Source organism: Microcaecilia unicolor, chromosome 3 (assembly GCF_901765095.1).
Source record: "Microcaecilia unicolor chromosome 3, aMicUni1.1, whole genome shotgun sequence".
NCBI classification, from domain to species: domain Eukaryota; kingdom Metazoa; phylum Chordata; class Amphibia; order Gymnophiona; family Siphonopidae; genus Microcaecilia; species Microcaecilia unicolor.
This window is the reverse complement of record NC_044033.1, coordinates 349,604,157-349,626,101: the sequence shown is the minus strand read 5'-3', so window position 1 is coordinate 349,626,101 and position 21,945 is coordinate 349,604,157.

Sequence of the window (21,945 nt, the reverse complement as noted above, 5' to 3'; positions counted from 1 at the left end):
AGAATGCTGGCGTCCAGAAGAGCGGGGAATGTGAGGTGAGAACAATATTGAATCAGGGAATGAAGGAAGAATGTTGAGGTCAAGAGAGAAGGGGAGGAGAGAGAAAGAAAGATAGGGTTAGGAAGAGGAGAAGAAAACTGTGGTTAAAGGAGATGTAGAGGGAGAATGCATGTGTGTGTGAGAGAGAGAGAGGCAGTATGTATACTTGTGTATATCTCTGTGATGACATTTCCCCCTGTTCCTAGATAAGAGGGGAATAACCTTCCAACTACTTTGTTCCAGGAGTCTTCTGCATGATCCTAAAAGGTAGACTTTACACCACTGGTCTCTTTATAATCTTTCAAGCCAGTCACTTTTCTCCATTTCTCTTCTTCTATCAGCAACTTTTTCACTCCTCTCCATCTTTCCCCAGTTTGCATATATTTTCCTCTATTTCCCCCACCACATCTTTCTCTTATTGGTAATCTTGGGTTTGGATTTAGCTCATACCTTGTTAAGCAGTACTGTAGCTCAAGGGGAGTTACATTCAGGTACAGTGGGCACATTCCTGTCCCCAGAGATCTTAAATTCTAAGTTTAGCACTTTAACTTCCTTTTCCCATCTCAGTCTTTCCTTTATCTGCTTCTCCCTGTCTTCCTTCTATTTGTCCATTTGAGTCTTCCCTTTCACTTCCTGTACAGCTTCTCACTATGACTGGTTTCCTCCCTTACACAGCTCAACTTCAGCTCAGCTCCTCTTAGCTTCTTCCCACTCTAGGTTTCCTTTCCAAGAAAACTCATGCAAAGGGCAGGATATTATAGGGCCTTTTTTTACCACCTGCTGGTTCACATGTCCCTTATTGATTTTATCATATTTTTACTACTACCTTACCATCACCAGGCTAGTAACCAGCCAATTGAGATGAGGTGAGGAAAAGAACCAGGAGGGAGCCACCGTGAGGGGGGGGGGGGGGGGACAGTAACAGCTACGGGGAGGAGAGTAGTACAAAAAATAGTAAAGAATCATGGAGAATGATAGGAGCAGGGGCATCACAGTATACAGAGCCCATTGCAATTTGTACACAATATACAGTGAGATTAATTTTTTCATTAAGAAAGCTAATCATCTTACTCAGTTTCGTTTACAATTACACTGATTGCCGATTGAAGCAAGGATTGTAAGCAAATTTGCATGCATTTTGTTTAAAATTCTAACTGGAGACTCTCCAAACTACTTGATAGTGCAAGTGAAGTTTATAGATCTTAGAAAAAGTAGAAGATCATACTATTATTCTCCTTTTGCAGGTCCTTCTCCTAAGGGCATAAACATTTTTGGCTTTTTTTAAGCAGTTGATGATGTCTCGGGCTCCTAATATTTGGAACTCGCTTGCTTTAAAATTGGAGGATTTGAATAGTTATGATAGTTTTTGGAAACTTCTGAAAACTATTCTTTTTAAAAGATTTGTTAGTTAATTTCTTGTATTTAATTTTATCGCATAATTGTATTTCCTGTTAGTTAATTTTTTTTATTTAATTTTATGGCATAATTGTAATTCCCAAGGTTTTGTCTTGGCTTTAGCTCTATATTTTAATGTAAACCACCTAGAATCTTATGGGTCAGGAGGTCTAGAAATCCAATGTAATGTATATGCCAGTGTCTTTCAAGTCACTGTTCTCACAACAGCCTATGAATACCTGCAGCTGTAAGAGGGTCAGATGGGATATTCCCACCCTTAAAGGCACAGAGGCTTGTTGACCGGCTCCCTTCCCTCTATTGAGTAGAGCCAGACCTTTAGAAGGGATAGAGGCCTCTCTTTGGCAAGAAACCATGGGAAAGAATTTGTCAAAATTGTTGCTTGTGGCCTGGAATTAGAAATATGCCACAGAGCAAACCTTTGAGCCTTGTCCTGCTACTGTTCTTACAGTATCCCTGCTGTACAAATGGAATAAAATCTGATCAAATTCTCCAGCTTCCTTGGTTTCTGGTCAGATACCAATGGGCTTCTTTGTTGTGTCTACAGAAAAATGGTTTGTACCCTAGCCTTATAGGCCAGGCACACTACGATCTGTTTCAGCACCATTATCAAATCTAGGTTTTCTGATACAAAAGTCCCCTAATGAATCCTTAGCTTTTCGTTCTTGAAATTTGGATAGTTAGCATCTGAGTCACTATTCTAACAGACTGGTAGTTAATTACATGGTTGTCTAGTATTTGCTATTTATTTATTTACTTGTTTGTTTGTTCTCTTAATTTCTAGTCTGCCTACTAACTAAGCAGATTATAATTAAAAACATAAAATAAATAACACAAAGCACAGAACATTGAAAATACCATATCACAAACCCCTTCACACACCTGGTAAACCTGCAATATCACCAATCTGTCAAGTAAAAGTATTTACTTATATGTTTTTAGCTATAGGAGATACTGTTAAGTACAGTGAAACCTCGGTTTTCGTCGATAATTCATCCGAAAATAATCGACGAAAACCGAAATGACGAAAACCGAGGCAATTTATTTTAAATTCTTTTAAATGAATAAAAAGACTAATCCTACTATATAAATGATGATGCGGCACGTCACACAACGCTTCAGATATTATAACAGGCTGTAACAGCGCCAACAAGCTACTAAGGGCAAATCAGCGCCCCGATCAAGAGGACTCCGGATTCCTCTGCCCCGCTTACCTCCGCCTACCCCCCAGTGCACGTCCCCAACCAGCAACTACTTACAACGCACCACATCCGCAAATCGCTATCCCGTCGCGCCCTCACAGATCTCCAACACACACCTCCTCCACCAGCCCCTCTCTAACGATCCCACACACTTAAACACACCCACCTCCTGCTCCTGCCCTTCAAAAACGCTAAACAAATGCAAACAGGAACAAGGGGAAGGGGGGAGTGGCACTAGAAATATCCCACGCCTTCCACACCAACAGCCAGCCAATGCAATTAACGCACATGATGTAAAACACACCCACCTCCTGCGCACGCCCTCAAATCACTAGCAATAAATAAACATTTAACATGGCATTTACCAACGAATTCCGAGGTGACCGACGAAAACCGAGTTAAAAATTTCACGAAAAAAATTGACGATAACAGAAAACGACAAAATCCGACATCAACGAAAACCGAGGTTTCACTGTATTCACAGCTCATAACAAGGCAAGACCTTTAGGGACAAATGCTTCCCATCATTTTAGAGCTGCCAAAATACCCAGTTCCGGGAGGGAGACTTTTGGACAGTCCTGGTTTTGCTTACATCCCAAACTAGTGTAGTCCCTGATTCTACCCCCTGAAATCAGCGCTATAAATCTCATAAGGCAGCAGGACTGGCCTCAAATCTCCCTGGAGCTGGTAACCTGGCATCTCTGTCATTTAAAGAAATGTCCTCATTTTCCGCTAGTACAGGGGTTAAACCCAATCCTTAGGTCACATTTAGCTAGTTAGGTTTTCAGGATACCCTCAATGAATATACATGAGATAGATCTGCATACAATGGAGATAGTGCATGCAAATTTATCTCATGCATATTCTTTGGGGTAGCCTGAAAACCTGATTGGCTAGATGTGTCCCAAGGACTAGGTTGAGAACCCCTGCTCTAGTATCTTTAAAAAAAAATCATGGCAACATAATGAAAACAAGCATGCGATTGTTGAGTAAATGATAACTATTTGTTATGTTCCATAATTACATTTGAGATCATTTTACTGTTATTTATTTATTTATTGCATTTGTACCCCACATTTTCCCACCTATTTGCAGGCTCAATGTGGCTTACATAGTACCGTCAAAGGCGTTTGCCCTGTCGGTGGTTAACAAATACAAAGTTGTATAGTGATCATATGAGGTATAAGTGGAGGGTCGGAATGGATGAAGATTGTGTGTTGTCCTGTTCGATCATAGTCATGCTATGTTGGTAGGTGAAGAGGGTTACGTGGGGTCATTGGGGTAGGCCCTTTTGAAGAGGTTGGTTTTTAGTGATTTCCTGAAGTTCAAGTGGTCGTTATATACAGTGATTTCTGTACAGCTCTACACTCAAAACACAAAACTGCTCTACCAGTGATGTAGCTATGGGTGGGCCTCCAATCTTGGCTCAGGCCCACCCAGCTGCAGTGCCACACTGCTCTCTTCCCTCCCCCCTCTCCTCTGTGGCATCCCAGCCTCTTCTGTACTCCGGTCTCTGAACCCTTTCCCTCCCCGGTGTTGGTACAGGTGTCCTCGGTGCCTGCAGTGATTGATTCTTGCTGCTTGCGCCAGCCCCATCAGCTGCGTTCTGCCAGACATGAAACAGGGAATGACATCAGGGGCCGGCACAAGCAGCGAGAATGAATCGCTGCAGGCGCTGAGGACACCTGTAGCGACATCCGGAAGGGACGGAGTTCAGACACAGGAGCACAGATGCTGGGACGCCGCAGAGGAGAGGGAGAATATGTGGGGTAGGTGGGAAAAAAACTCCGGGAAAATATATGTGGTGTGTGGTGGGGGGGGGGGGGGGGCACGTGCGCATGGAAGGGCCCATCCAATGTACCTCGGGACCCATGCAAAAATACCAAGTCTGGCTACACCTCTATCAACTCTACTGATACCACCAGGGACCATTTTCTGGGGGCTTGGGGTGGCTGGAGACCCACCAGATCTCCAGCCCTTCCTGAACCTGGGGGGGGGGGGTCGTCAGGGGGGGACCAAAGGTCCGCCGGACCTCCAGCCCCCTGTTGACAGGTTTGCTTTGGGGGGGAACGGGGACTGCCAGCATGCAACTGCATGCTGGACAGGGCTCACCATTCCTCTCCAATGATCTGCAAACCCTAACACCAGCTCGGAGCTGGCGTAGGGTTTGCCGCGGCCAGCGACCCAAATTTTGGCACGCTGACCGCTGATCATTGGCGATGAATGCGCTAAGCCCTGTTTAGCATGCATTAGCATGCTACTTGCGCAAAGAGCCCTCAAGCGCATTGTTTCACGCACTCGAGGGCTCTCATCATGGGGCGGTAGCAAACGCCAGCGCTAGTATGGCGCTAGCAGCCTCTAGCGCCGGCGTTTGCTTTTGATTATCTGCCAGCGAATGCACTGTTTATGTTAATTTAATTAAGCAGGTTACTATTCTCCTCTAACAGTTGGGATATGGAAGGATGTTAAATGGCCCTGCAGAACACCATACCAGTCAGAGCCGGTGCAGCAACATTTATTACAAAAAAAAAAAGGCAATCTAAGAAAATAATGGCTTTGCAATGTGTAATAAGGTCTTTCCAGGCTCTCACCCAACTGCTATCTTTTGACATCTGCCTATATGGAAAAGGTGCAAGTTTCCCCAGGGTCTGGGAACATGGTAACAACAGACTGCCCAAAGCCCCCCTCTCTCTGGTTCTCAAGACTTCAAGCCCTAGAATGAAGTCCCATGGGCTGATTAACAAGGGCACAGGCTATGGACAGGCAGCTGCCACACACACCACTGCTGGGCACCCTGGATTCTCATGAGAAACTCTGCAGAATGAGCTGGGCCTGCGTCACATCAGGGTGCGAAGGAGAGGCCAGGACAGTTTAAAAATACCGCAGCTGCCCTAGATTTCCCAGGCCATATATAGTTCACACATCCGAGGGCAGCAGGAAAGGCAAACAGAGAGAAGAGAGAAAAAGGAGGAAACACGAAAGGGATGTGCAACAGAAATTTGCTAAAAATAAGCAAGCCTCCTGCAAGCTGCCACACCATGGCTAGTACCATGCTCATCCAGTGTCTCTGGGCATTCAACAGACTTGCCTATTTTCTGCCACAGGCAGAGGACAGGAAGGAAGAGATTGTTTCCTGTAAACAGAAAGAAAATTACAGCTATTATTGTTTTGACAACACAGGTTGCCTGCAGTTTGCATGGGGATTCATTCATGACAGACGTCGGGGCTGGGTTACAAGCTCAAGAGGAATATACTTCCTGAGGGTCCTTTGGAAATATGAAAGCCTTAATGGCTTCATGTTATTAGATGTCGGCATGGCACTAAGATGTAATTCTCAGCAATCCAATGCCATGTGTTGTTGAGATGGAATGTTGCCTGCATTTTGATAAGTACTTTTCAGTCAGCCCTGTCTGCCTAGACCAAGCATGTTGAATCTTGACCCTGAAAACTGTCAGACTTTAAGTGAATGAAAATATTTTTTCCCTCAAGCCATTCAGAGCCAGAGTTTTTGTATAGACTTTGTCAATGAACTTTAACATCCGTTTTGATTTAAAGACTTGAGAAAGGCAAGCGTCTTACATTACAGGTATCCCAAGGTGAAAAATCAGCTATTTTGCTATCCTGAGCAAACATTTTTAGCTAGGTGCCTAACTGGGAGCCTTCCTGCTTGAAAAGTTTTATAAAACAGTTTAGCATGCTTATTTTTGTAAACTCTGTAGGTAACGGTGCTTATTTTAGAAGTTTTATTCTTGTTTTGGACATCGGAAAACCGGCATGTGGTGAATAATAAGAGGGAATTCTGGGACCCTTTGTATAGGCCTGTTTTCCCTATCGTTTATCGCTTATTCCATTTGATATGCTGTTTTACTTGTGGTCACATCAAAACAGTTTATAGTGTACAAGTAAACAAATAGTAAGAACAATGTATCAAACATATAAACAGCAAGTGACTGACTCACCTGCAAATGCGCAGTAGAGACTTCCCTCTCTGTGCCGCCCTCACATCAAGACGTGATGATGTCAGAGGGCGGAACAGAGAGGGAAATAGAGTCGGAGTCACTGTCAGACGCTGCCTCCTGGAAACGAACATCGCGCGCACCAACCTCCACCCTCACCCCCATCCCCGCCGTCGCTCCCGCTCTCCTTCGTATCGGGCCCCCTGCACCGGCCTGACAGCACCTCTCACCTCCGTGTGGAAGCGCTTCAGGCAGCAGCAGAGCGATCTGCTGCTGCCTGCAGCGCTTTCACACGGAGGTGAGAGGCGCTGTCAGGTCAGTGCAGGGGGCACGGAGGGGGGAGAAAGTGGCGGCGAGGAGGGTAGCTGGAAATCTTGTCCGTTTTAACAGACTTAATGGCTAGTAATACATAAAACACACAAAAACATAAAACTAAAATATAGAACTCCAGTGCTCCAGTGGCGATCCTTGGTCGGCTGCCACCTGCGGCAGATTGCCGCTGCGCACTCCCCCCCCCCCCCCCCGGGTGCAGCATGACACCCCCCTGGTGTATCACCCAAGCCCCCCCCCCCCAGGTGCATTCTTACCTTCTGGGAGCAGCTGCGCGGCCGTCGGTTCCGCTGGTTCCCTGCTCCTTTTGCCCCGGAACAGGGAGCACGGAACCAGCGGAGCCGACAGCTGCGCGGCTGCTCTCTGCACCCCTCCAGCAGCGTGCACCCAGGACAGACCGCCCCCACTGCCCTGCCCTCGGAACGCCACTGTAGAACTCCATTGTTTGATAGTAAAGCACATTCATCCAAAACTAGGCAATCACACAGGCATACCATACACTTGTTTCAAATGCTAACTTTTGTTAAAAATCCAGATATCGTCAGTATATATTAAGCTGCAATTAACAATTGCAATTATCTCTTTTCATTGCAGAAAGCCTGTCACGTAATCCAATATCTCTGAAACTAAATTAGACGTACTTAGTGTCCAAAAGCCAATTTTAAAAAATAGGATTTCAATAGTACTCTGAATGATTTCTAGGTATCTGCTAGTGAATTCCAAACAGCTAGGGCCAAAAAGAAAAAAAGCAGCAGATCATGTAGATTCCCAATGGGCTCTGGCATGAGGTGGGAGAATTAACCTATTATCCATTAGGGATTTTGTGCCATTATTTTGCACATCTATATGGTATATTCCCCAGTAGGGGACATGACTAGCTGCACCCTCACATTCCTGTTGTCTCTTTTTTTCAATATTTTTTCAATATTTAGTTATTGTTCACATTAAGTTCTGTATGGTATTATCATTTTTGATTGTAGGTCTCGTGATTTGCCAACAGTTACTTGGCCCCCTGAGGAAGCTTATATTTCATAGCGAAACAGAGAGCCCCGTTGGGCAAGATTGAAAGCTAAGTAACATTAATATTATTGCTAGAAGAATTAAATATCACGATTTAGTATTTCACATATATTTTATTATATACTAGTGGAGTTTTTTTGAGACCAGTGATAATAACGGAGTCCAAGGAATGCTGGCGTTTGAGTGCATTGAGCACAGTATCGCCATGCAGAGACTGCTGAGGTTTTTTTCTCCACTTTGAATTGAAAATAAGAAAAAAAAGAAAAAAAGAATTGATACCACACTTTATATTTATAAAGTTTGTGTGTTTAAGCAAGTTCAGCTTATTATTGACGTCTCTTTTTTTTCACCCACATTTAAACGCCACTTGCATGTGTGAATTTAGAATATCTACACACTTGTGGGTTAGTGTTCAATTAGATACATAAATGGCAGCAGAACAGCTAAGTAGTAAGCAGTATTCAGGACTGGCTGAAGGGACTGTGGCACCCTGAGCCAACTTTTCTGTCAGCACTCCTCACCACCACCACCATTTCCCCCCAAATCTGATATCTCTCCTCCCACCCTCTTGTCCCCACCAGTGATCCAGTATCTCCTCATCCTCTCAAGCCCCCCTCCCCTCCCCTACCAATAAAGGGTATCAAAATCCCAGTTTGGCATTTCTCCTTCTCTTCCCCCTCCCTCCTATCCTGTGAATATCGAACTGCAGGCAGAGGGACAGAAGGAAAGGAGGGGAAGAGGGAGGGAGAGATGCTAGATGGGGATTTTGCCACCCTTTATCACTCTGGTGCCCTGGGCCAGTGCCTCACCTGGTCCATAGGTTGAGCCAGCCCTGACTCTTTTCTATAAGAATGTGTGTAAGTGATATAATATAAGGGGTGTTCGCATGGACAGATCATGAGAGGGGCATGGGGTGGGGCTGTCACTTAATATGCACCACTTACAGAATATAAGTTACATGTACCCTTGCTGCATTTAGGGGCCCACAGTTATATCAGGTCCCTGGGTGCACAATGCAGGGAAATTATATTATTCTATCATGGCATCTAAGTGCCCAGGCTCTGATATAGAACAGGCTTTCACTGCACAGCACTGGGGTGCCTATAAGGAGACACCCACTGGTAGGATTACTGTTTTAATGCATATCTAACCAGCAGCATGATTGCAGTCATAAGAATATAGACGTTGCCATATTGGGACAGACCAAAGGTCCATCAAGCCCAGTGTCCTGTTTCCAACAGTGGCCAATTCAGGTTACAAGTACCTGACAAGATCCCAGAACAGTAAAACAGATTTTATGCTGCTTATACTAGAATCAAGCAGTAGATTTTCCTACGTCCATCTTAATAATGGCGTATGGATTTTTCTTGTAGGAAACTATCCAAAATTCTTTTAAACCTGCTAAGCTAATTATTTTTACCACATTCTCTGACAACAAATTCCAGAGTTAATTACATGTTGAGTGAAGAATTATTTTCTCTGGTTTGTTTTAAATTTACTAGTTAATAGCTTCATTGCGAGCCCCGTAGTCCTAGTATTTTGGACAAGTGATTCATGTCTACCTGTTCCATTCCATTCAGTATTTTATAGACCACTATCATATCTCTCATCAGCCATCTCTTCTCCAAGCAGAAGAGCCCTAGCTGCTTTAGCCATTCTTCATAGGGAAGTTGTCCCATCCTAACATATCTAAATCCCTCATCCCTGCACCATCATCCCAAGCATGCATTGATACTTGAGAGCTCTGCCTGCCTTGGGTCCTGTGCGTGGAACAGGAAGCATTTCCAACAATGCTATTCTGGAAGATCTGGACTTCAGCTTTCTACCTAACAGCCTAATTTTGGATTCCAGAACCTCCCTCCTGCATTTTCCTATGTCATTGGTACCCACATGTACCAACACAGCTGGCTCCTCCCCAGCACTATTTAAAATCCTATCTAGGTGATGCGTGAGGTCTGCCATCTTCACACCAGGCAGGCAAGTGACAGGAGATCCTCACGTCCACCAGCCACCCAGCTGTCTACATCCCTAATGATCAAATCACCAACTAGAATAGCTGTCCTAACCCTTCCACCTGGGCAGAAGTTCTTGGAGACATATCTTCAGTGTGAGGGGATATTGCATCCTCTGGTGGGCAGTTTTTGGCTACAGCACTGCTTCCTACTCACCAGGGTGATGCTCTCCTTTTAGGCAGAACAGGGGCTGCCACACTGGAGGTGAGACTTCTCTACAATGTCCCTGTAGGCCTCCTCTTTGTACCTCTTTGTCTCCTTCAGCTCCTCCAAGTCTACTACTCTAGGCTCAAGAGAATGGACTCATTCTCTGAGAGATAGGAACTCTTTGCATTGGGCACACACGTATAACCTCTCGCCGACTGGGAGATAATCATACATCTGACACTCAGTGCAAAGACTGGATAGCGCCCCTCTTACTGCTGGACTTCTGTATGTATCTTAGTATTATTGAGTAGATTAATAATTTAAACTTGTTAAGGTACTAGGGATATTAGACTAATATAAAAAAGCCTTTAGATAATATGGTATATTTTGTGATTTATTTAGTATTTGCTTCTCAGAAAGTAATGAAATGTAGTTAAAACTTTGTAAGAGGACTCTTCTCTTGTTACCCTAATTAGAATAATTGATTATAAATTAAGACTATAAATGAAGAGTTGGTGACCAGGAGTTGGGGAGGGTGGGTGGGAATGAAGACTAAACTAGGCCCTGCTGTGCCTTCTAGAGGCTGTTAATGCTGTAGGCTGTAGTAGAATGTTAAAAGTTTTAAAACTATGGGGAAAAGGTTTTTTTTACTATGGAAACTAAGCTGTGCTGCAAAGTAAAGTGAAAACTCTAAACTGGGGTTTCCTGTGACTATCAGCTCTGCTCTACACTGATGCTATGGTAAACTCTAGAACAGCCCTTAACTGCTAGCCTACGGAACTGTACTAGAGACTTTAAATGCTAAAAAAAAAACAAAGAAAACCCTAATCCTTAAACTGCCTTTGCTAAATAAGTAGAGTAACTTAAAAATAAAGACACTGAGATAACGTATTTATTTATTTATGCCATTTATAGCCCACATTATACCAAGGATTCTTCAGTTCAGTGTGGCTTACCTCAAATAATCAAAATAGCTGAGGAAAGGAACAGAGTAGTACTGGAGTAGTTAGCTAATTGTTAGTTGAAAAATTATACCAAGGATATAGATGAAAAAGCTGTCTGCACTAAACAGCATGAAAATCAATTATAACAATTGAAAGGGAGGAGATAATAATAGTACAGTAAAATATACTATAATTATGAACATACTACAATTAGAGTTGATGCAAGGATGGTAATTATAAGTACAATACAATTATAGTAATCAAAAGTCGATCGAATTAGATATATTAGTTGCAAGTTGACAATTTGTTGAAATTAAACAGAAGATTGGTTTTCTATTGACAAGAATTTATTAAAGAGATATGATTTCAAAGATTTGCGGAATAGTAGATAATCGTATAGATTTCCAATTGGTTTTGGCAGTGAGTTCATTTCATCCCATGTAGGTAAGGTCTGCTAATAGGATAGATTTATAAACACTTTTTCTACAATTAGAAAAATGTAATATAAGATAATCTCTTGCTGCTGAGACTGTGTTACGCAGGGGAAGTTCTATGAATAGTTGTGTGTAGTTTGGGGTTAGTCCATAAATTATAAGATGAATAAAAGCATATATCTTAAAGTAGACTCTGGCTTTTAAGGGTAATCAGTGAAGTCTGATTAGCAGAGGGGTTGCACTGTCAAAGTGAGTCATATTATAAATAAGGTGGGCTGCTGTGTTTTGAATAGTTTGAAATTGTTTGAACTGCTCTTTACAACCGTCATATATTGCATTGCGGTAATTTGTTTGTGTTAGTGGAAGGGATTATATCAGGAGTCTAAGGGTTGAAATTGAGAAGTAGCCCCTTATACATTTTAACTTCCAGAGGGCCGTTTTTACTAAGCTGTGTAGGCCCCTAAGCGCGCCCAACGCGTGCCAAAATGGACTTACCACCTGACTGGTAGTTTCATTTTTGGCGGGCGTCCGATAAGCGCATCTGAAAAATATTTTTTATTTTCTGGCATGCGAAGTAGACGCTCGCCAAGTGGTATCTGATGCACATAGGTCATTACTGCCCAAATTCTTTACTGCTAGGTCTATGGCTGGTTGTAAGGTCTGAGACCCAAAATGGATGCGTGGCAATTTTGATTTTGCCGCACGTCCGTTTTCAGGAAAAAAGAGGCCATTTTTACAGGTACGCTGAAAAATGATTCTGTGCATGCCCAAAACCCATGCCTACACTACCACAAGCCATTTTTCAGCGTGCCTTTGTAAAAGGACCCCAAAGTTTTTAAAGTTTTGGATACAACTGAGGAGATTTGAGGTTCAACAGTTAGGTGGTGATCTATAATCACTCCAAGCATTTTTAGTGTATTTTCCATTGAGTAAGTGGTTTGATCAACTGTGAAGCTGTTGTAAGGGGTAAGGTCAAAAGGGTTTGTTAGTACTAAGAACTTGTTTCTTTCTTGGTTCAATTTTAGTCTTGAGTTGGATGCCCAAGATTCCATAAGGTTAAGACCTGACTTAATTCTGTCAAGAATTTCATGAATCTCCTTATCAAAGGGAATATATAAAATAATGTCATCTGCATATATAAAAGTGTGAAATCCTGCTGTTCCTAATTTAGAACCCAGTGGTGCTATCATAACATTAAACAGGATAGGAGAAAGTGGGGAACCCTGTGGCATGCCACAATCTGATGACCAAGGAGAGGAAAGAGAGCCGGACGTTTGTACTCTATGAGATCTTGTTTTGAGGAATCCACTGAACCACTGCAGTACTGTGCCCCCAATTCCAAAATGATCCAGTATATTTAGCAACATATCATGATCCAGCACATCGAAGGCACTAGACATATCGTATTGTAAAATTAAAATCATTTTCTCCAAACTAATTACCTTCTTAAAATCCAATATTTGGGTGGTTAGTACTGTTTCAGTACTGTAGCAAGGTCTGCAACCAGATTGAGAATTATGGAGGAGAGAAAAGAAGGAAAGATAGTTCATAAGTTGGGATGCTACTATGCCCTCCATCAGTAGGGATAGAGGCCATCGGTCTGTAATTTGTAACATCACTTCTAGAGAGTTGTAAGTTATTTGGAATGGGAGTTAATGTTATAGAGCTTTTTTCCTTATGGAAAAAAAACATTTGACAACATTTAAGATAAATTGGCTTTTAGGAGATCAATAAAAAATTGTGGTGCAATTTTTAATATATGACTGGGGCAAGCATCCAAGATGTATTGAGAGGTAGAGTATTTTGAGAGGAAGAATATGACTGTTTCAGAACTAGGTAACTGGAAGGATGTCCACACTCTGGGGCCCTGTTACAAAGCAGCACTAAGCCCAACACGGGCATACCACTCGTTATTCTGGGACTACCGCTGGCCCAGCGCGGCTGTAGGCAGTAGTTCCAACTTGAGCGTGTGCCATTTCTGGGGGGGGGGGGGGGGGGAAATCCCAGAAATGGGTAGCACGGCGGTAACCTGGTGGTAATCGGGCATCACCGCACGTTGCCTGGTTACCACTGGGTTATCGCGGGAGCCCTTACCACCATCTCAATGGGTGGCAGTAAGGGCTCCCCACTGCATGGCCATGCGGTAAGAGTTTTCTTACCGCATGGCCATTTTGTTTTTGGAGCTTTTTACCTGCTGCGGTAAAAAAAGGGCCCTGGCTTACGGGAAAAAGGGCCCCTGCCACTACCGCAGGGCCCTTTTTCTTGCAGCTTGATAAAAGGACCCCTCTATTTGCTGTGATTCCCCCATTAGGGCATATTGTCTGTTTGCGATGTTCAGTGGGATTGGGATTGTTTGACCACACACTATTCCTGATTTTTAAGATTTTTTGTTCAAAGTAAATGGCTAAATCATCTGCTGAAGGGGTGATTTCATTTGTTAATGATATTTCTTTGGTGTTTAGAAGGTTGTTGATCAGACAATATAATTTTTTGGTATTTAAAGTGGCACCTCCTATATAGTTATTGTTTTAGCTTCTCTTATTTTTTTCTTATATACTTTAGTAGTAATAGTATTCCATAGTAGTTTGTCATCATTTGGTTTTTTTGGCACTTTCTAATCTTCTACATTTCCTTTTCAAAGATAGTGTAGTTTCATTGAAGCAAGGTGAGGTTCTTTGCTTAGATCTGGTCTTGGTTTTCATCTAGGATGGATTTGCTAAAGTTACCCATTTTCCCATAAAATTCTTATTTTCTGCTGAGGGAAACTGGTATTTGTTAATCGTTTTTGACCAGAATTCTAAAATGTTAATTTTACCTCTAGTTTTGCAGGAGGAAAAATTATTCATGATTTTTAACTCTTTACGTCTACCTTTCCCCAAGTTTAAAATCAATTTCCCAGCAAATAACTTACCAATGAAATTCTGTCCTGCTCTGGAAATCCTCACAGCACGTCTTCTGCCATTTGGATGCCCAGTCTCCCAGTCTTGTAAGGTACTCTTGCAATTTTTCACAATCCTCTTGCAACTTAACAACGTTGAATAACTTTGCGTCATAAGCAAATTTATTTACCTCACTAGTTATTCCCATCTCTAGATCATTTATAAATATGTTAAAAAGCAGCGGTCCCAGCACAGACCCCTGGGGAACCCCCACTAACTACCCTTCTCCATTGAGAATACTGACCATTTAACCCTACTCTCTGGTGTCCTTTTACTAAGGTGTGCTGCAAAATGGCCTGCACTGTTGTAGATGAATGTATTGGACACGTGCGGGTCCATTTTTCAGCGCACCTGCAAAAAAGGCCTTTTTTTTGGCTGAAAATGAGCATGCAGCAAACTAAATATTGGCATGCATCTATTTTGGGCCTGAGACCTTACCGCCACCCATTTACTTAGCATTAAGGTCTTACATGTTAACTGGGTGGTAATTATTAGCGAGCTTACACTGCCACTTACCGCCCGGTTAGCGACACACGGTAGAAGATAAAAAATATTTTCTGCTTCTCCAGCTTCCATCCAGCTTCTCCTACGTAAGTGCACAACTATGGAATGAACTCCCAAAAGTTGTAAAAACAATCCATGACCATCTAAACTTCAGAAAATCACTAAAAACCAACCTCTTCAAAAAGGCTTACCTCACTGATCCAACGTAAATCCCCACAACCAGCAACACAACACAACTAATGATCATACTGGACAATACACAATCTTCATTCCCTTCAACCTTCACAGTGCCTGACACATACCTACTTCATTCGACCACAATTCAACCTTGTATTTGTTATTCAACCGACTGGCGAACGCCTTTTCGGTACCATGTAAGCCACATTGAGCCTACAAATAGGTGGGAAAATGTGGGGTACAAATGTAACAAATAAAATACAGTGGGGCAGAATAGCACCTTAACCCTACGCCAGCTCAGAGCTGACATTCTGCCCCTATGATCAGAGCTCTGTTCTCTGATCATAGGAGTGGAATACAGCAAAGCTCATTTAAATCTAATTTAAATGAGCTCTTCGCTACTGCCTGGCAGGGGCACTGTTTGCCATGACAGGCCCCTCTGATCATATGTGGAAAGGTAAATGCAGGCACTCGTCCGGCACGAGTGGCTGCATTTACCTTTAATCATCGGGGCATCTGTGACTAACAGAGTTTTTCTCTTTCTCGCAGCCTGCTTGAAATCTCTCATATAGCACTGTGTGCATATTTGCAGTTTTAAACATTTCTATTCCCTATAAAACCTTTATAACATGTTACGTGACTCAATCCCATGCATGTAATTGATAATAACAATTTATACAATCCCAATTTAAGCAGCTTGAATTAAGTTTCAATGACTAGTGAGAAAATATTATTGCAATACTTTGTTTTAAAGCACTTATGATCAATTCTCAATACAGATCAATGACAATAACATGGGTGAGGGCCGCTTACCTTGTTTAAAAAACAGATTTAAATTTTTTTTTTTAATCCTATCAGCAAGGTAAAATCTCTCTGTGACTAACAGAGTTCTTCTCTTTCTCACAGCCTGCTTGAAATCTCCCATATAGCACTGTGAGCCCACAATCCTCAACAGCCCTTAAAAAGACAGTACCCAAATTTTGCAGTTGCACAGCATTGTCAGTAACAGTAGGTCACACAAGGATGGGGCTATGGGAGGATGATGTTTATGTGAAATGCTGTCACTTGCCTGGTACTTTACTACATACCTTTCTGGACTGTTCAAACTTGACTGTCTGGAATGAAATCCTCACAAAATTGGAGGAGGTTGTACAGCGCCAGCTAGAGTGGAATCATACAGCATTGTTACTTGGGGATACACAACTTTTGGAGAAGCAGGAGCATCAGTTGGCAGCTCAAAAATTCCTCTATCAAGTCATCCTGCTAAGACAGAAATCAGTGCACCAGTACTTGAACTCTCCAGACCCTCTTACACTTCAATATTGGTTGCATCAAATGAAGGTACTAGCTGATTCTGAGATATGAATTTACTTTAAGAAAATATCTGTGGAATGGAAGCAGTATCAAAGCCTGTGGGAAAGATTCCTGTCCCTCAACTGTTAGCTGATTTAGCCTCATTGCGTGTATCCAAAGCCTGATAGTCCTCCTTCCATCCCTGGATGTGTGTGAAGAGGTTAAGTGTACAGAATCTATCTCCCTCTATCCTGTTGATACTCCCCCTCCCCCATCAAAGTCAGGCAGCCCGGGCTGTCACTGTCAGCCTAGGCTGCCACTGTGTCCTGGGGGTCCATTGGATCTCCAGACCCCAACATTGCCAAGGCCCAAGTGGCCCCCCAAGACCCCCCCAGACTGCAACATGTTACACTGGGCATCTGTTTAGCTTGAGGACATCACGTGACCTCCCAGAATGAATATGTTCTAATATTGTAAACTGCCTTGATATATGTTTTTGTGTGAAAGGCGGTATATCAAATTTTACTAAAGAAATATAATTAATAAAATTAATATATGCAAGTCTGCCAGACCATCAGAAGTGCAACTTTAAATTTAAAAAAAAAACTCCACTTTGGATCCCTTTTACTAAAGCTTAGCATGTGCTAAGTGCCATATGGCCCATGGGTATAAAATAGGATGCACAGCATTTACATAGGGATGATCAGAAGCAAACACCGGTGCTAGAGGCTATTAGTGCCATCCTAGCACCGGTGTTTGCTACCGCCTCATGATCAGAGTCCCATAGTGTGTGAAACAACGCGCATGAGGGCTCTGAGCGCAACTAGCATGCAAATGCATTCAAAACAGGACTAAACATATTCATCCCCAATGATCAGCGACCAGCACGCCAAAGAATGGGTCGCTGGCTGCGATAAAACCTATGCCAGCTCCGAGCTGGCGTTAGGGTTTGCAGACCATTGGGGAGGAATGTTGAGCCCTGTCCAGCATGCATTTGCATGCTAGCAGGACCCCATTCCCCCCAACAAAGCAAACCCGAAGACCACCCCAGCGACGGGGCTGGAGGTAAATTGCAAGCTGTGGCAGCTGCCTTGTTTTCCCAACTCAAAGGCCCTTGAAAGAGCATGTGGGGACAGCTCAGAGCAGGACGTAGAGAGAGGCAATAAGGGAAGGTGGGGACTGATGTCTTGTTGAAACTGAAGGACTGAAGGTTTGAATTTTCAACTCACCTGAAGATAAACCTCCTCAGGAGGGACTGGTGCAATTCTTTATATTGAAGCTATTGAACCTGTGCAAACATTTGTGTTTTGGGACACCAATAAATCTCCTCATATCCTGGAAAGTGCAAGCATGAAGATATTATCTTGACGTGTTGGAGGGCGCTCTGGGGCCAGTCTCTCTCTCTCTCTCTCTGGAAGCACACATGTGGTGGAGTTTTGTATCCCAGAGGTGACAAGTGGCAAGCTAAGCAGAAGCAGCCCAGGCAAACCACTGGAAGGTAGACCTGGTGACATAAGAGTGGTAGCAGTGGCTGGACTTTTCACCAGATTATCCATGTGAAAGAGATTGGAGGGTACCAAAGAAAACTGTCTAAGGAGCTCAGTTGAGAGAAAGGCCCAGAATACTGCTGTTTCCAATAAGTGCATAAAGAAACTGTAGTAGATGAGGAGCAGGGTAACTCTTCCACACAGAGGAAAGGGAACTATTTAAGGGCCACACTTGGTGTGTTCTCTGTTATTTCCCTTTCCAGGTAACATCAAGGGGAGATCACAGCATGGACCCCAAAGATCTATTCTCATTCATGACCCATCAATTTCAGAAACAACAAGAGCTGGCACAGAGGCTAATGGAGGAGTCTCTAGCTACCTCCCGAACCCAGGAGCAACCCCCATTGGATTTGTTCAAGGACCTGTTGAGCAGAGGCGGGCCCAGGAGGTAGCTAGAAACTCCTCCATTAGCTTCCGAGCCAGCTCTTGTTGTTTCTGAAATTGATGGGCCATGAATGAGAATAGATCTTTGGGGTCCATGCTGTGATCTCCCCTTGACGTTACCTGGAAAAGGAAACAACAGAGAACACACCAAGCGTGGCCATTAAATGGTTCTCCTTCCCTCTGTGTGGAGGGGTCACCCCACTCCTCATCTGCTGCAGTTTCTTTATGCACTTACTAGAAACAGCAGAGTTCTGAGCCTTTCTCTCTAGTGGGTTTCTTAGTTTTCTTTGGTACCCTCCAATCTCTTTCACATGGATAATCTGATGAAAAATTTAGCCACTGCTCTTATGTCACCAGGTCCCCCTTCCAGTGGTGGGCCTGGGCTGTTCCTACTTAGCTTTCTACTTGTCTCTTTTGGGATACACACCTTCACCACACATGTGCTCCCAGATGGGGAGTGCTTAGCTTGCCATTTGTCTCCTCTGGGATACACATAATAAAATTATTATGAAATTATTTAATTTTTCTTAGGAAACTCATCCTTGATACAACTTTTGTGAAACATGAATTAATGTCGAAAGGATGATGATCTCCATGCCAGTTTTATATGAGGAGAGCCTTTACCAAAGATGAGTACAATAAAAATTTTTTCTAATTTATTTTGATCTATATAAACTATGAGTGAAGATTTTTGAAAATAAAAGATAAAAACGAACTCATGATGACTTTAGTGCTATGATCTCTGGTAATAAAGGTTTATTTATTGTCGGATTGTCCAGCAGACTGGTTTATAGAATTGGAGTGGGGAGGATTGTTTATGTGTATTGTATAAAACATGTACAAATTAGAAACCATAGGAACTCCTCTGATCAGAACAGAGAACCTTATGCATGTACAAGGTATTTACATGCAGTTTCCCCAAGCAATTATAAATGCTTATTTCTGCATATAAATTGCTCTTTTGCCTACACAAATGGTTTGCTGTAATTTTATTAGAGACACATTTGAAAGAAGAGCAGGCCGGTAGTGCAGTAAAACAGTTGCTTTGTGGTAAGACATACAATTGAACTACGGGTGACCTTTCATTGCTGAGCCATATACGATGCTGATGAATTCCCTCTTCTCAAGGAACAAGAGTTCCTGGATACAGTCCTGTTCCCCTGTCGATAAGCTAGTCTAGGATAAATTTGTAGCTACGTGATACTTGTAATGCACAAGTATATAAATTCCACGCTGTTTTGACATTTGTACCTTCACAGAAGAACTGGCACTTGCATATTTTCCCTTCTAGTCATCTGAGCTAATCTGGTGAACTGAGATCATTCAGTAACTCTTGAGCCCATTCTGAGATAGCTTTGTATGCTGCATTCATTCATTCATTAGCTTTTTATCCTGCCTATCAATGACCACTAGGCGGGTTACAAAGGTGCACTAGTGATATGCGTGCGCTAAATGCTAGAGATGCCCATATATTCCTATGGGCGTCTCTAGCATTTAGTGCACGATAAAAACACTAGCATGCCTTTGTAATGCAGTACAATTAATAAAATAAAAAAATACAAATACGTCATAAAATGCATTAATGCAAACATATCATAAGAATAGAGCACCAGAATTAGCTGGGGCAGCAAAACATGGGCATGAATGGCCATCCTCCCACCTTGTTGCAACCTAATATGCTGGGTTGTGCTTTCAGGGAAAGGGACAGGATTGATTGGGTGTTAGAGCCAATAGGGGTGCTTAGGGCCTCTTTTATCAAGCTGCGCTGTTGGCTCCGATGCAGTAATGCCAAAAAGCCCATTCACTTTGAATGAGCACCGTCAGCATTGCCACGCGGGAACCACTAGCATGATAAAAGAGGCTCTTAGTGTTTTGATGGCATTTTGAGGGAATTGGGTAGGTGGTAGTGGGAGGAAGATTTTGTCCCTCCCTCCCACCTGTGGTTTGGGTTTACAGGGTTATAGTTGAAGACTAGGGAACACTCAATGAAATTAGATGGAAATACTTTTAAAACTAATAAGAGAAAATATTTTTTCACTCAAAGAATAGTTAAGTTCTGGAACTCGTTGCTGGAGGATATGGTAACAGTGGTTAGCATATCTGTGTTTAAAAAGGGATTAGGAACGATGAGCACAGAAGAAAGCAAGCCTCCGCAATGGAAGATCCAAGAGAAGAGCACAACAAAGGTGACAAAGTAGATGATGCCCAACAAACTTCTACTGAGCCTGCAAAGAGGTGGGAAAATGTGGGATAGAAATTCAATAAATAAATAAAAAGTTCACAGCAAGAGTTTATTATTGAAACCTGGACTCGACATGAATTGTGTTTCGGCCACTTGGGCCTGCCTCAGGAGTCCCTGTATATCAACGTACTATAGGTTCTCCAAGAGAAAGTCTTCTCCGAATGTAAAGTTTTACAAACAAAACCTGGAAAATGTTGAATTGAAGAATCCTTCAAAGAAGAGTGTATCCACGCTTCTTTATACTAATGTGAGCAATCATGCAGTGGCCGAAAAACGATTCGTGTCGAGTCCAGGTTTTAATAATAAACTCTTGCTATGACCTTTTTCTGAGTCCAGTAGAAGTTTGTTGGGCATCATCTACTTTGTCACCTTCACTGTGCTCTTCTCTAAAAAGGGATTGGATAAGTTCTTGGAGAAAAAGTCCAAAGTCTGTCATTGAGATGGACATGAGGGAAGCCACTGCTTGCCCCGTGATTGGTAGCATGGAATGTTGCTACTGTTGAGTTTCTGCCAGGTACTTGTGACCTGGGAAAGCGGTAGAACGAGAGGACATGAAATGAGATTGAAGGGGGGCAGACTCAAAAAAGATGTCAGGAAGTATTTTTTCACGGAGAGGGTGGTGGATGCTTGGAATGCCCTCCCGCGGGAGGTGATGGAGATGAAAACGGTAACGGAATTCAAACATGCGTGGGATATGCATAAAGGAATCCTGTGCAGCAGGAATGGATCCTCAGAAGCTTAGCTGAAATTGGGTGGTGGAGCAGGTGGGGGGAAGAGGGGTTGGTGGTTGGGAGGCTAGGATAGGGGAGGGCAGACTTATACGGTCTGTACCAGAGCCGGTGATGGGAGACGGGACTGGTGGTTGGGAGGCGGGAAATACTGCTGGGCAGACTTATACGGTCTGTGCCCTGAAAAAGACAGGTACAAATTCAAGATATGAGTTTATCTTGGGCAGACTAGATGGACCATGCAGGTCTTTTCTGCCGTCATCTACTATGTTATGTTACTATGTTGGAAACAGAATGCTGGGTTAGACGAACCATTGGTATGACCCAGTATGGCTATTCTTATGTTCTTAACTGTTTTGTTGCAGCTTAGCAGTGGTCAAGTTGTGACCTGGTATATTCCAGCCAAACAACTATAATTTTGTGATATGTGAGCACAAATATACATCTTCTTTTGCATTACCACTTGAGAATGATTTGAATGCTGAGAAAATTATATGAAGGTTTTAGATATGAATGGCCCTTGGCATCACCGCAAGGGTACTTGGAAGGCCATAAGTGATTGATTCTTATCTGTATGACTAGGACATCACTGACTACTCAAGTATGCAAGGAAGTTTAGAATAGGTTTATAATT